The sequence below is a fragment of the Dipodomys ordii genome, unplaced genomic scaffold, assembly GCF_000151885.1.
Source record: "Dipodomys ordii isolate 6190 unplaced genomic scaffold, Dord_2.0 Scaffold49, whole genome shotgun sequence".
Classification (NCBI taxonomy): Eukaryota; Metazoa; Chordata; class Mammalia; order Rodentia; family Heteromyidae; genus Dipodomys; species Dipodomys ordii.
This window is the reverse complement of record NW_012267265.1, coordinates 13,862,378-13,876,628: the sequence shown is the minus strand read 5'-3', so window position 1 is coordinate 13,876,628 and position 14,251 is coordinate 13,862,378. Positions and strand designations below refer to the sequence as shown.

Below are 14,251 nucleotides of genomic sequence, written 5' to 3'. Positions count from 1 at the left end.
GTACAGCGGGCTTACTATTATATGGGCAAGATAATGAGTACATTTCTTATCAAGCATTGTAGCCTCCTCCTTTGTTTCCCCTTCCCATCCTCTCCCTGCCCCCCCCCCCCCCCCCCCCGCCCGACTGAATTCCTCTTCTCCCTGCCCTGCACCAAAGTTGTAAAGTTTGTTTTCGACATAAAGACTTATACATCTCATTGTTGCAATGGGTCCACCTGTATCCCTATTTAAACAATTTGTTTTTCTCCTTCCCCTCTACAAATTATACCGACATCAAATACAGTGAGAGCAGGGGTTATATTGTGTATGTGGGTGGGGGGATATACAAAGCAACAAAGAAATAATCTTATAAATGTGTTAGAAACAATCGCATGAAAGAAAAAAGAACATTTGAATACATATCTTAGGGTTCATGTCCTCTTTCTTTCTCTGTGTGGAGACAGGCTTAGGGCATTGGTCCTGAGCATGTGTGTATAGACCTGTGCATGAATATTCTATAAGCTTCCTGATGAGAAATATGTTTCTGTAAATGTTGCCAGCAGCAATGTTGCTTTCATTTATAAAAATAAGAACTCAAATTCTTAAACACCTATGCTAAATTTTTTTATTTGATTTAATATCATACTTCCATATTCACATTTGAATTTGTTCTTAATTCACTATTTTAAATACTGTTTGCTATTTTCTTCCCTATACCCCAGTTATTTTTTTTGAAGGGGGGGGTCCGGTCGTGGGGCCTGAACTCTGGCCTGGGTGCTATCCCTCAGCTCTTCAGCTCAAGGCTAGCACTCTACCACTTGAGCCACAGGGCCACTTCCAGCTTTTTACTTTTTGCTTCTGTGGTGCTGAGGAATCGCACCCAGGGCCTCAGGCATGCAAGGCAAGCGCTTTACCACTGAGCCACCTTCCCAGCCCCCCAGTTATTTTTGTTTAACGATAGTTTTGTTCGCTTCAGTGTGTCTTTCTCTGTTTCATTGGGTACTTGTCCATGTCAGAAGTGCAATATAATTGCGATAACTTCATTCCTCACTGGAGAAGTGAGAGCTGAAGAATGAAGGTGAGGACCAGATAGCATTGAGCTTTTACAGACACGTTATGCAGCAAGCTCATGGTCAGGACAGAGTCCGATCATTAAACGGTGGGAAACTTTAGCAAAAGTTTTCTTAAGCTGTGCTCACATAAGCAGTTTACACTGATGTTGACATTTCAATTTGTTTCAGGTTATCTTTTTAGTCACTTGATGTGATTCTTACAAAATCACATTACTACAACCAAGTATTTCTGAGTTTGCAATATTCTTACAACGAATATATTTTCTTATGGCTCAACTATAGAACCTCTTTTATCCAGTCTTTCATGCTTGGAAAATACTTTCAGAGACGTTCTTAGTGTAGAATAAAAGAATGAAGTATGAAGAAAAGAGAGAAGGACAAACATGCATCTAAAAATGTTCAGGACAAGAGTATTTTCTCTTATGACATTCAAAAAATTGGGTTGTAATGGAAAATTAGATACACATAAGTTATTTGAAATTGTGGCTCCTCATTTATTTTGATAGCCAAAATCATGTGGTATATTCATTTTTCTTCACATTTAATTTAATGTGTATAATCTGTTTTTAATGGATTGTGGAAGAGAGTTTAATTGGAGTCATAAAGTCTGCATTTGTAATTTACTTGTAATTATGTTGCCTATAAAAAATAGTTGCCTAGAGTCTACAACAGCATATTATAATAATATCAATAGGTTTTAAAAGTTATTTTAGCATTTATGAATAACTCCTTTGAATAATGAAAAAATATAATTTAGAATTTTCTCAACAACTTCAATATTTTCTGAACAACTTCAGTATTTCTAAACCATTTCTTTTGAATTGCAATAAGAAAGGACACAGGAATTCAAGGGAAGGTTCTAATACAGCTAAAGATCTAGGAAAAGGGATCACGGAAGAATAAACATGGATTTAGCTTCAAGAATGAGCTCATTGATTGCACAAGTGTAAAATTGTCTTCCATTGATAAATGTTTTAGTGAATCTTGATCCAAGAGCAAGAACAGTTTGTTATTGTCTGAAATGCATTATAGGGGCCACACTAGAAACAAATATTGAAAGTGCTAGAAGTAGCAGTCAACTATGCTTTCTACAATTTACAATTAATATCAGTTATTGCATGTGAAAATGCATTTAAAATAAAATGACCTTTCTTTACAGACTTATGGCAAGGCTACAGATCACTCTGTGGAGTGATCTTGAACTCTGGGCCTGGGTGCTGTCCCTGAGCTCTTTAGCTCAAGGCGAGTGTTCTACCACTTGAGTCAAAGTGCTACTTCCAGTTTTCTGGTGATTAATTGGAAATAGTCTCAGGGACTTTCCTGCCCGGGATGGTTTAAACCTCAATCCTCAGATCTCAGCCTCCTGAGTAACTAAGATTACAGGGATGAGCCACCAGTGCCCAGCATTGCAAAATTCTTCATAATCTAATAAATAAAACTGTCAAACAATTAGAATTTCTCTGATTAGATGTTAGTAAGGAGATCCAACCTCAAAGAGCTTTTTTGTTTGTGGTACTGGGATTTGAACTCAAGGCCTCATGCTTGGTAGGCTGGCATGCTACCATTTGAGCCACACTTCCATCCCTGGGTTTTGCTGGTCATTTTGGAGATGGAATCCAGTGAACTTTTTTTTTTTTTTTTTGTCGGTCGTGGGGCTTGAACTCTAGGCCTGGGCGCTGTCCCTCAGCTCTTCAGCTCAAGGCAAGCGCTCTACCACTTGAGCTACAGCGCCACTTCTGGTTTTCTGGTGGTTTATTGGAGATAGGAGTCTCAGGATCTCTCCTGCCCGGGCTGGCTTTGAACCGCGATCCTCAGATCTCAGCCTCCTGAGTAGCTAGGATTACAGGTGTGAGCCACCAGCGCCCGGCTCCAGTGAACTTTTCTTCTCAGGCTGGTCTCAGACTGTTATATACCATATCTCAGTCTCTTGAATAGCTAGGATTATGGGTATAAACCTCTGATGTCCAGCTCTCAACTTTTAAGTAACACACTGATGTTAGGGAGGGAAGAAAATTGAAAATGAGAGAAAAGAAGAGTAAGTTTCATTGTAGGGTGACAGAGGTAAATGGACAGGGAATAAAGGGGAAATTGCATGACAACCTGGTGTCTCAGAAATAGCAAATAGTAGGAAATGTCATATGTACTAATCTATTCATTTCCAAAACTACTAAAATGTCAAAATCAAAAGAGATGACCCTATGAAACTTTTCATAATTTTATGCAGGAAAATCAATCATGTTCACATAAAATTTAAAAATTTAAAATTTGGGTGTCAAGATTGTTAATTGACCTATCTGTGTAACAAAGCAGTGCATAAAATTTTGAAGTTATAAAGATCCTCAGATCTCAGCCTGAGTAGGTAGGATTGCAGACGTGAGCTGCCAACACTTGGCTTTAGCTACTTCATTTTATATACTGTTGTATATCAAGCTTTAAATTGCATTGCTCGGGCTGGGAATGTGACTCAGTGATAGAGTGTCGGCCTAGCATGAATGAAGCCCTGGGATTGATTCCTCAATACTACACAAAAAAGAAAAAGCCAGAAGCAAGGCTGTGACTCAAGGGTAGAGCACTAGACTTGAGCACAGAGAGGCTCAGGGCCAGAGCATAGGCCCCAAGTTCAAGCCCCAGGACTGGCAAATAAATAAATTAATTAAAAATAAATAAATAAATAAATAGCTCAAAGATTTTATATGTTAATGAATTTTTGTTTATTTAACTTATTGATAATTGAGATCAACATATTGACATTTTTCAAGAAGATAAAAATGAAGTTATAACTATTCAAATTATTCACCAGGTCTCCAAGTAGTGCTCAGAATGACAGAAGTACATGTCTAAAAGAGAGCCCAAAGGCTACATTAATTTCCAAGGTGTTCTAATGTGGTTTATATCACAGACAACTTCAATTTGTATAAGCTGTTTATGGTTTGCTTTACATTTTGGTATGCTTACTGCTGCCTTGCATTTAGTCAAGTTTATTCACCTTCTACAACTTAATTTCCTTAGCTACCAGGTTTTTGTCTTTAGAAATTGTATTTCATGAGTAGAGTATGTAATCAAAACAGCTTAGTACTGACATAAGAATAGACCTCAGGACCAATGGAATAGAATTGAAAAACTGAGAAATGAACCTACAGATATATAGTCATCTAATCTTCGCTAAGGGAGCAAAAAAAAAAAAAGAATTGAAGAAAGACAGCCTCTTCAGTAAATGGTGCTGGCAAAATTGCTTAACTACTTGTAGAAAACTAAAGCTAGATCATTATATATCACCCTGCACCAGAATCAACTCCAAATGGATCAAAGACCTGGGAGTCAAAGTACACACTGTGAACACATTACAGGATGGAATTGGAGAAACCCTAGGTCTCCTTGGCACAGGCTGAAATTTTCTTAATAGAGACCCAGAAACACAACAAATCAAAGAAAGGTTGGACAAATGGGATTGCATGAAGCTGCAGAGCTTCTGCATGGCAAAGAACATAGATAGCAAGATCAATAGAAAGCCCACGGATTGGGAGAAGATCTTCACTAGCCATACAACGGACCAGGGTCTCATATCTAAAATATACCTGGAACTCAAAAAATTAAATCCCCCAACAACAAATCCTCAAAGAAACAACTGCTCAATAAATAAGTGGGCTAAACACTTACAGAGAAACTTCTCTGAAGAGGAAAGAAGGATGGCCAATAGACACATGAAGAAATGCTCAACCTCTCTAGCCATAAAAGAAATGCAAATCAAAGCAACATTGTGATACCACCTCACCCCAGTTAGAATGGCTATAATCAAGAACTCTAATAACAACAGATGCTGGAGGGGATGTGGCCAGAAGGGAACCTTACTGCATTGTTGGTGGGGGTGTAAACTTGTTCAACCACTTTGGAAAGCAGTATGGAGGTTCCTCAAAAGACTCCATATAGAGCTCCCCTATGACCCAGCAATCCCACTTTTGGGGATTTATCCAAATGATCACAGATGAGACCATACTAAAGCTACCAGCACAACTATGTTTACTGCAGCATTATTTACCATAGCTAAGATATGGAACCAACCCAGATGCCCCTCAGTAGATGAATGGATCAAGAAAATGTGGTATATATACACAATGGAATGCTATGCCTCCATCAGAAAGAATGACATTACCCCATTTGTTAGGAAATGGAAAGACTTGGAAAAAATTATATTAAGTGAAGTAAGCCAGGCCCAAAGAAACATAGGTCCCATGGTTTCCCTTATTTGCCATAACTAGTATATGTCTGAGTCAAGCAGAAAAGGTCAGATAAGTTGATGTTAGGCGAAATGAACCCCAAGATAAGGATTCAAATGGTTTTTCTTTTTTGCGATTGTTTCTGACATATTTATAAGATGATTTATTTGTTGTTTTGTATGTCCCTCCACCACAATATAACCCCTGTTTTCACTGTATTTGATGTTGGTATAATTTGTGGAGGGGAAGAGAAAGAGAAAATTGTTTAAATAGGGATACAGGTGGACCCATTGCAACAATGAGATGTACAAGTCGTTATGTCCAAAAACGAACTTTACAACTTTGGCCTGGGGGGGGTTGTGGGGGAAGAGGGGAGAGATGGGAAAGGATGGGAAGGGGAAACAAAGGAGGAGACAACAATGCTTGATAAGAAATGTACTCATTACCATGCCCATGTAATTGTAACCCCTCTGTATGGTATTTTCACATTAAAGGAAAGAAATTGTATTCTATGAATTAAAAGCATTCATGTTCATGAAGTGCCCAGCACCCTTGTTGGCAATCAGAGAGATCAGACATATTGTTATTATGTACTTTGTTAATTGTCCTTACTGTGCTGAGCTTCACATGCAAAACGTTACTATCTGTTAATCTTTTTTATTTTTTATTTATTTATTTTTTTAATTTTAATTTTTATTTTTTGTGAACATACTGTACAGAGGGGTTACAATTACATGGGCAAGATAATGAGTACATCTCTTATCAAGCATTGCAGCCTCCTCCTTTGTTTACCCTTCACATCCCTTCCCTGCCTCCCCCCCCCGCCCCCCACCCAATTCTCCCCCTCCCCCCCACACCAAAGTTGTAAAGTTCGTTTTCGACATGACAACTTGTACTTCTCATTGTTGCAACGGGTCCTCTTGTATCCTTAAACGACTTGTCTTTCCCCATCTCCTCCACAAATTATACCGACATCAAATATAGTGAAAGCAGGGGTTATATTGTGGGGGAGGGACATACAAAGCAACAAAGAAATAATCTTATAAATGCATTAGAAACAAATGCATGAAAGAAAAAAACATTTAAATACGTATCTAAGGGTTCATTTTCCTAACATCACATTATCTGACCTTTTCTGCCTGACTCATACATATACTAGATATATTGGCACTGGTGAGAAAAGATCAGCTGGAGAAGAAATAGTCTAAGATTTTTGAGTTAATTGTTGAAAATGATATAGTTTCTTAAAATCTTATCATGTTGATTTTGTTTTGCTGTTGTTTGATGTATACCCACATACAATGTTGTCAAGTATAGGACAGTCCAGCTATAGTAGTTAAAACTTAAAGAAAATAAACACTTCATGACTCTTCATTGTAGCTCTTTTTGCTTTTAGGAAGCTTGGGGATATTCACGACTCCTTGGGTGCCTGTTGGAGATCAGTATAGAAGCAACGCATTGAGGAAAGGCTTTTGTTTTGCATCCCTGAAGATATGAGATAAAAGGGATGAGTGAACCCCATGCTAAGAATGTGGTGACTCGGTACATTTTAGGGCACACAGGAAGGAACTTAAGAGGAATATAAAATAAAATCAAATATTTGTAGAGCACAATTTCATTCCTGTTAAAACTTTGGAATACCATAAGAAAATTCATAAATATAGGAATCATTTGACAGGTTTATAATATATATACATATAATAAAGAAGAGGCTCAAAGTAATCATTATAGATGAACAGCCAACTAAAATGTAGAGCCAGAGCATATATCTTGATTCTTTATTTTTGGAAATGATATGGTTTGTATTTGGGGCCTAGCATTTGCTAGGCAAGCTCTCTAATACTTCAGATGCTCCTAGCACTTTAGCTATGTTTTTAGATAGGTTAGATGGGTGTTGAACTTTTGTCTTGTATCTTGGGCCACAATCCTCCTACCTCTGTATTTCATTTTAATAACTGCAATTACAGGTTTGTGCCATTGAGGGGAGACCTCACTAAATGCTTTTCCTGGACCGATTTTGAGCTCTAATCCTCCTATCTTCACCTTGCAAGTGGCTAGGATGATGGACAAGTTCCACCACATCCAGCCATTGATTTCTCAATTTTGGTTAAAAAAAGAAAGGATCAAGATCTCCCATTGGAACTCCAAGAGTTTGATGTGTACTAGGTGATAATCTTCATGCAGCAGTGATCAATGAGATAGATCAATGTGTCAAAACCTCTGTCTCAGCAAGGCTTAGGTATAATTCATAATGACTGAAATGCAACACTGTGAATTTGTACAGAGATGCAGGTTGGGAAGGTATGGACTCTGTTGTTGAGAATTCTGCTTTCTCCCCCAGAAGAGGGGGAGAAGGCCAAACAAGAACTTCTGTTCATCAGCTGAGACTTTCAGAAAAGAAAGCTAGAATAGAAGCTAGAAATGGGCTGTAATGTAGACTGAAGAGAGATACCCTAGACTAGACTAAGGGAAATGGAGTAATGCAACCGAATTGAGTGAGGGTTAATAGGGGAACAAAACCAGGGCTGAACCTGCTTATTATTTCTTTTCTTATTCAAGATTAATTTGGGAATTGGGTTAGCTAGGGAAAATTTAATTTACCTATACTACCTATTTTCAGTTAAACAATCTGACCTTTGGATTTCCAGTAAGAACATAACCTGGGAAGCAGTAACACTGACATGTATTAATGCTGAAGTTCCATTAAAATAAATACTCAGCAAGTGTAAGCCTAGAGGGTCATCAATGTTGTACATTTACTGTTTTGTTTATAACCTAAGTAATTAATGTAGTCTTAAGTGCTTTATTGATGTTATTCCTCACAATTTTATCACTTTAGCACTGTTAGTGTTTCCTATAGTAAAAAAATTTAAGAACAAGTTATACTGACTACATAAAGCTATTTTATTACACATTCACCATAAACTTTCAAGCCCTTTAAGCAGAGTTATTATCTAACATTATTTTCACTATCTCTTGTCTGCTATTCAATCTAACTGGATATTATCAAAGAGAGATCAAGGAAGAGATGACTAGCCATGCAGGGAATATGCAGTACTTTCAATCTCATGCCATGAACATGTAAATGTTAATATTACATATGTCCACAACTCTGTTCAAAATAAATCTTAGATGAGAGCTAAGAGAGCAGCAGAAAATAGTTTCATGCTGTAATTCAGCAAAGGTTCATAATCAAAATATCAACTCTACAATTGTGATTTGTTACATAGTCACAATGTTAGACAAACCATGGTAAGGTAAAAAGTAATACAGATGGGCATAGGATCAGTGAAACTAGACAAGAGAATCAAAATCCTATGGTCAAAGTACACTAGGTTCCAGAATTTGATTAGAGTCATCTAGAGTCAGAGGTAATGCAGGTATGTGGACAAATAAGACAAATAAGCCAGTTAAGACCAAGTGAGCTGTCAGAAGAGACATGCACCTCAGATCAGAGCAGTTTGAGCAGATGCAAGCTTAACGATCATTTAAACAGTGAAGAGAAGAATATTCCCAGAATGCAGTGCCAATCAAAAATAGATATACTTGGACCAGTCAAGATTAGCAAAAATAGGTAGCTATGACCAAGTAAAAAATGAGGTTGTGAACTGGGGTCCAGGATTGGGAAGTGATAGTCTTGCAATGAGAATTGTAGTCAAAGTCATAAGGATAATTTACCAATTTATGGAGAAAGGGGTGGGGGAAAAGACCTAGATTTTCCTCCCATCTTCTAGTACTACCTGCCTGCTGTTGGCTGAAAACACAGTGCCTGGGAAATGCAACCTGAAGGAGTCAGTGCCCTGAGATGTAGACCAGAGGAGAAGGAAGGGTGAATGAGGAGAATGCCCCCTGGGGATTGGGCTGGCACCAGCTTAGTCATATTTTCCTATTTACAACTTTGAGATCCCTATGTAAAAGAAACTTACCCAAAGAACTGAGCATATGTACCCTGGAGAGAAGACTCAGGAAATCAAGAGAGATGAGTAGGGATCTCATTCGGTCCTAAAAAAAAAAAACATTGCCAATAGTAACTACTTTTTTAATGAGCTTTATGATTTCTTACCACAAAATATTAACTTGATAGCCTCTGCACAAGAGTATTTGTCATAGGATTCCATTGACTGTGTGTACTTTCTTCTTTTCACTTGCTGATGCCTGTCTTTCAGCTTGTTGTAGAGCTCACGAGGAGCCTGTAAAATTGTTGACCAATGTTGTACAACATTGGTCAACACCTGTTGTACAACAGGTGTGTTTGGAAAAGTGAAAGGATCAGCTGTTTGCCTTTAGGTTACTTTAATTCTACTCTTAGTCTTCCAAGTAGTTAAAATGCACTAGCAAAGAGTTTTCATTCCTTCTTTTTTCTTTCTTTCTTTCTTTCTCTCTCTTTCTTTCTTTCTCTTTCTGTCTCCCTCTGTCTCTCTTCCTTCCTTCCTTCCCTCCCTTCCTCCCTTTCTTTCTTTCTTTCCTTCCTTTCTTCCTTCCTCTTTCTTTCTTTCTCTTTCTCTGTCTCTCTTCCTTCCTTCTTTCCTTCCTTCCTTCCTTCCTTCCTCCCTTCCTTTCCTTCCCTCCCTTCCTCCTTTCCTCCCTTCCTTTCCTTCCTTTCTTTCTTTCTTTCTTTCTTTCTTTCTTTCTTTCTTTCTCTCTTTCCTTCTTTTTCTCTCTTTCTCTCTTTCTCTCTTTCTCTCTTTCTCTCTTTCTTTCTTTCTTTCTTTCTTTCTTTCTTTCTTTCTTTCTTTCTTTCTTTCTTTCTTTCTTTCTTTCTTTCTTTCTTTCTTCTTCTTTTCTTGTCTCTCATGGGGCTTGAACTCTGGGCCTGGGTGCTGTCCCTCAGCTCTTCAGCTCAAGGTGAGTGCTCTACCACTTGAGCCACAGTGCCACTTTCAGGTTTCTGGTGGTCAATTGTAGATAAGAGTCTAATGGACTTTCCTGCCCAGGCTGGCTTTGAACTGCAATCCTCAGATCTCAGCCTCCTGAATAGTTAGGATTACAGTTATGAGCCACTGGTGCCTGGATTCATTCTTTCTTCTTAGTCACCTGTTTTTTCTTCTTCTTTGTTTTTCCTTCACTTCTTGTTCTTTCCTCTTTTTTTTTAAATCCAACTCTTACACAGCCACTTATGAAAGCTTTGAGAATTTGTTAGCAATTTAGTATTTGCTCACTGGGTCTATAAATATTAACAAAAAACAAACATTGTTCTGTAGCTGATAATGATTCAGCAGTGAATTTAAAAGCAAAGAACAAAAACCAAGTTTCTGCTCTTGGTAGGTTTCTATTCAGTCAATAGCCAGTGGAAATTTTTACAGAATTCAAACCTTTAGTCACTTATTATCTCCTGAAGAAACTCTTCCAAATGTGGAGTGCCTGTGTTATTTGATTATTTAGCTTGCTTAATGTATGATTTCCTGAATGGAAGGATCCTGAATTCTTTTTCCTCTTTCAATGTGATTCAACTCGAAGTAAATTGCAGTGTGAATTCTCCAATCTTCAAGCAGTTGTGCATCACCTGGTTTGAATTATAACAAATGGTGGTCCTCTATCTCTAGCTACAGTTCTTGTCTTTCTTTCTTTGGTCAGCCGTGAGGCCTGAACTCTGGGCCTGGGCACTGTCTCTCAGCTCTTCAGCTCAAGGCTAGTGCTCTATCACTTGAGCCACAGTGTCACTTCCGGCTTTTTCTGCCTATGTGGTGTTGAGAAATCGAACCCAGGGCCTCATGCATGCAAAGCAAGCATTCTACCACTGATCCACCTTCCCAGCCCCTCTAGCTGCAGTTCTTAACTATTTACCTTTGAAAACCAAACACTGATCTGACCAGACTTAGCTAACTGAAATTCATGGAATATTATTAATAATCAAAGAATCCGAAAGTTGGTAAGTATTGAAATGATGAAATTTACAGCTTACAGATTCATCTATAGACATCTATAGACTACCTGGATCTTTGAGATACAAATTCAAATGGTTGAGGGTAGTGATAGGAATTATTCTCTTTCATTATTGCTACTTGCTTTTTATTCTCTTGAATATATTTTCATAGTAAAAGCCAACACCTTTTGTTTATAAACATATTTCTTGCACTATTAAATCTACTTCACGAATGAGTTAAATTTTAATTGTTTCTATCTTTACTGTGGCTGGTTATCTTCTTGTCTCATAAGAAATTCCTAAACAATGACAAAGAATAGAGTTGTAAATGTATATGGTTATACATGTATGCAACACATTTTGATGGACTCAATGTGTATGAACTTATGAATGATAAGGAAAATAGGAGTTAAATGAATATGAGCTTAAACCATCTAGCATGTAAACAGTTCATCAGAAGCTTCTCCTTATTTAAGACCAGCTACTGAGTGAAATATACATATACTTCATTCAAATATTGTAGAAGGCTGTTACCAAAAAGTGGGTCTGAGTATAGTGTTGTGTGTTAAACAGGAACTATCTGGAAGAGATGATTTAAATGAGTTATAAATAAAAACAGCTCTCTGTACAGACTCTTCCATGGGGAGGAAGGGATTATAGTCTTTATAATTAGTATTTTCCTTTGATGAGTAATATAAAAAGGTTAAGACATGTCCTACAGACAGCTTCTGAATAATTCATCCCTCTGAAACTATGAAAGTCTTCTTTTTATTTTCTGATTTCTCCCACAGAATGCAAACACACACACTTAAGACATTGAGCAGAATTATTTATTTTTGCCATTCAGCTGTTTGAGAAAAATATCAGTTTGTACAGGAAGTAACGATTAGTAGTAAATAACATGTATTGACTATTTGAGCAAATCATTTAAGCAAATATTTTAAAATAGAAACTATAAAACTTGAATTACTTAAGGAATTTTATTTTGTATAAAATTTTAAGTTGTGTTAAAGAAAATTCCTATGTCATCAAAATGAAAATGAAAACTTGTTTCTCTTTAACCATTAATGAGTAGAATGAGCCTCTTTAGTCTTTCCAGTAAAGGAAAGGAGTATCCAGTGCTCAATCTTTCTTTAATTATTTTTTTTATTTTATTCCTTCTTTCTTTCTTTTTATGCTACTTCTGGGGCTTAGACCCAGGGCCTGGACATGGTCCCTGAGCACTCTGCCACGGTTAGCACTCTACCATTTAAACCACAGCTCCACTTCTGACTTTTAGTGCCTAATTTGATATAAGAGTCTCACAGACTTTCCATACCCAGGCTGGCTTCAAACCTCGATTCTCAGAGCTCAGCCTCCTGAGTAGAGAGGATTATAGGGGTGATCCACTGGAGGTTTATTTGCTTCTTGAAATAATGTGTACCACTTTTAGGAAGTATTAAAAAATCCCTTTAAATTTCTTTAGATCCTGTGAATCATGCTTAGTACCTTGGATTTCAATTAAGAAAACTCATAAAGAGTTCTTTCCTTTATATTTGTGACTAGACATATCATTATATTTGATAAATCACATCATTGGGATTTTTCAGGGAAGTCCCAGCTGGAGCTTTTATAAAGTGACTTATTTTCAACAAGATTTCTCAGATCACTTCTGGGATTTTAAAACCTCAAATACAAATTCAGTATTTTCAGATTAAGTATTTTCATCATCAGTATTTTCATTTTAGATTAAGGAAAAGAATAATTACATCAAATATTTCACATATTAATGGTTTTGATTACTGTTGTGTGTTACACTATTTGTTTCGTGTTTCAAACTTAGACCTCATTTTTATTACTTCCAAAGTGCTCATCACTTGTTTTGTCTGTAATTTGTGCGCATGTCATGGATGACCTTCTGCTTTGCAATAGAAAGAGGAAGCAGTCACTGAGTGCTGAGAGATGCTGTAATGTGAAACATCATATTCTCTTCTCTCCAATCTCCTCCACTTAGATTCTGTTTTGCAGACTGAATGTTCCTAGGAGTTCTCTTAAATATGATTTGTTTTGCTCACATGGAGTTAATAATCTGGCTGAATCCTTCTCTCAGCTGTTCTTTCCATCTGTCCTGACACTAGACTACCTCTCTGAGTCTTATGATTTCTTCTTATTGCAGCATGCATCATGCTATGCAAAAGCTAATGTGTCACCCTGGCAGGCTTAATTTGAGAAATAGTTCAGTGCCATCTATCTGTCACAGAAGGCCCTTTTAGTAGGGAGCTGAACTCTAAGCTTGTTCAACTCAGAATGTATATAAATTTAGAAATAAGTAGAGAGAGAAATGAGCTACAATGGATATGAATTTGATGTAGTCTAATTATGTGTTCATAATTAGGGAGAGAAGTTCATATTTTGTAGTTCTCATTTGGTTGGCAAAAGTTAAATCAATGTCTGTAATTCCTAATATCTGCCATTTGCAGAATTCTAAAATTTCCATCTGTTCAGGCTGGTGTGTTCCTTCGGTGGCAAAATGTGAGCAATTTACTAATTGCTTCAAGAGAAAATATAACTTCATTACATTTTGCAGCCCAGTGCCTCATGTGTTAAAGTGAAGATATCTTTTGAATCATGTTTGGATTGTTTTGATGTCATGTACTATGTTGGTGGGAACATGTCAAAATGTTTGTTGCAGATAGATTTAGCCACCTGCTTTTGTGGGACTGGGGGGGGCGCTTTCATTCATGTCTTATCACAGGAATATGCACTTTTCACTCATAGGAAGGGCTGAGTTCCTAATTTTAGCAGATTTTTCTACTGCACAGAATCATCTTGATTTCGATTCACTTTCAGAATCTATCAAATAAAAATGTTCTGGATGGGCAGTGGTGATACACACCTTTAATTCTAGCTACTCAGGAGGCTGAGAGCTGAGGATTGAGGTTTGAAGCCAACCCAGGCAGGAAAGTCCATAAGAGTCTTACCTTCTGTCCTGTGGATGTGGACAGAAGGGAACCTTACTGCATTGCTGGTGGGAGTGTAAATTTGTTCAACCACTTTGAAAAGCAGGATGGAGGTTCCTCAAAAGACTCCACATAGAACTCCCCTATGACCCAGCAATCCCACTTTTGGGCATTTACCCAAAT

General features: G+C 37.4%; 1 protein-coding gene across 4 annotated transcripts in view; it reads left to right on the top strand.

The window, feature by feature from the left end:
* Mapk10 (mitogen-activated protein kinase 10) overlaps positions 1-14,251 on the top strand; it is a 313,485-nt gene that overhangs the window by 259,828 nt on the left and 39,406 nt on the right. The gene's annotated exons all lie outside the window — the stretch shown is intronic.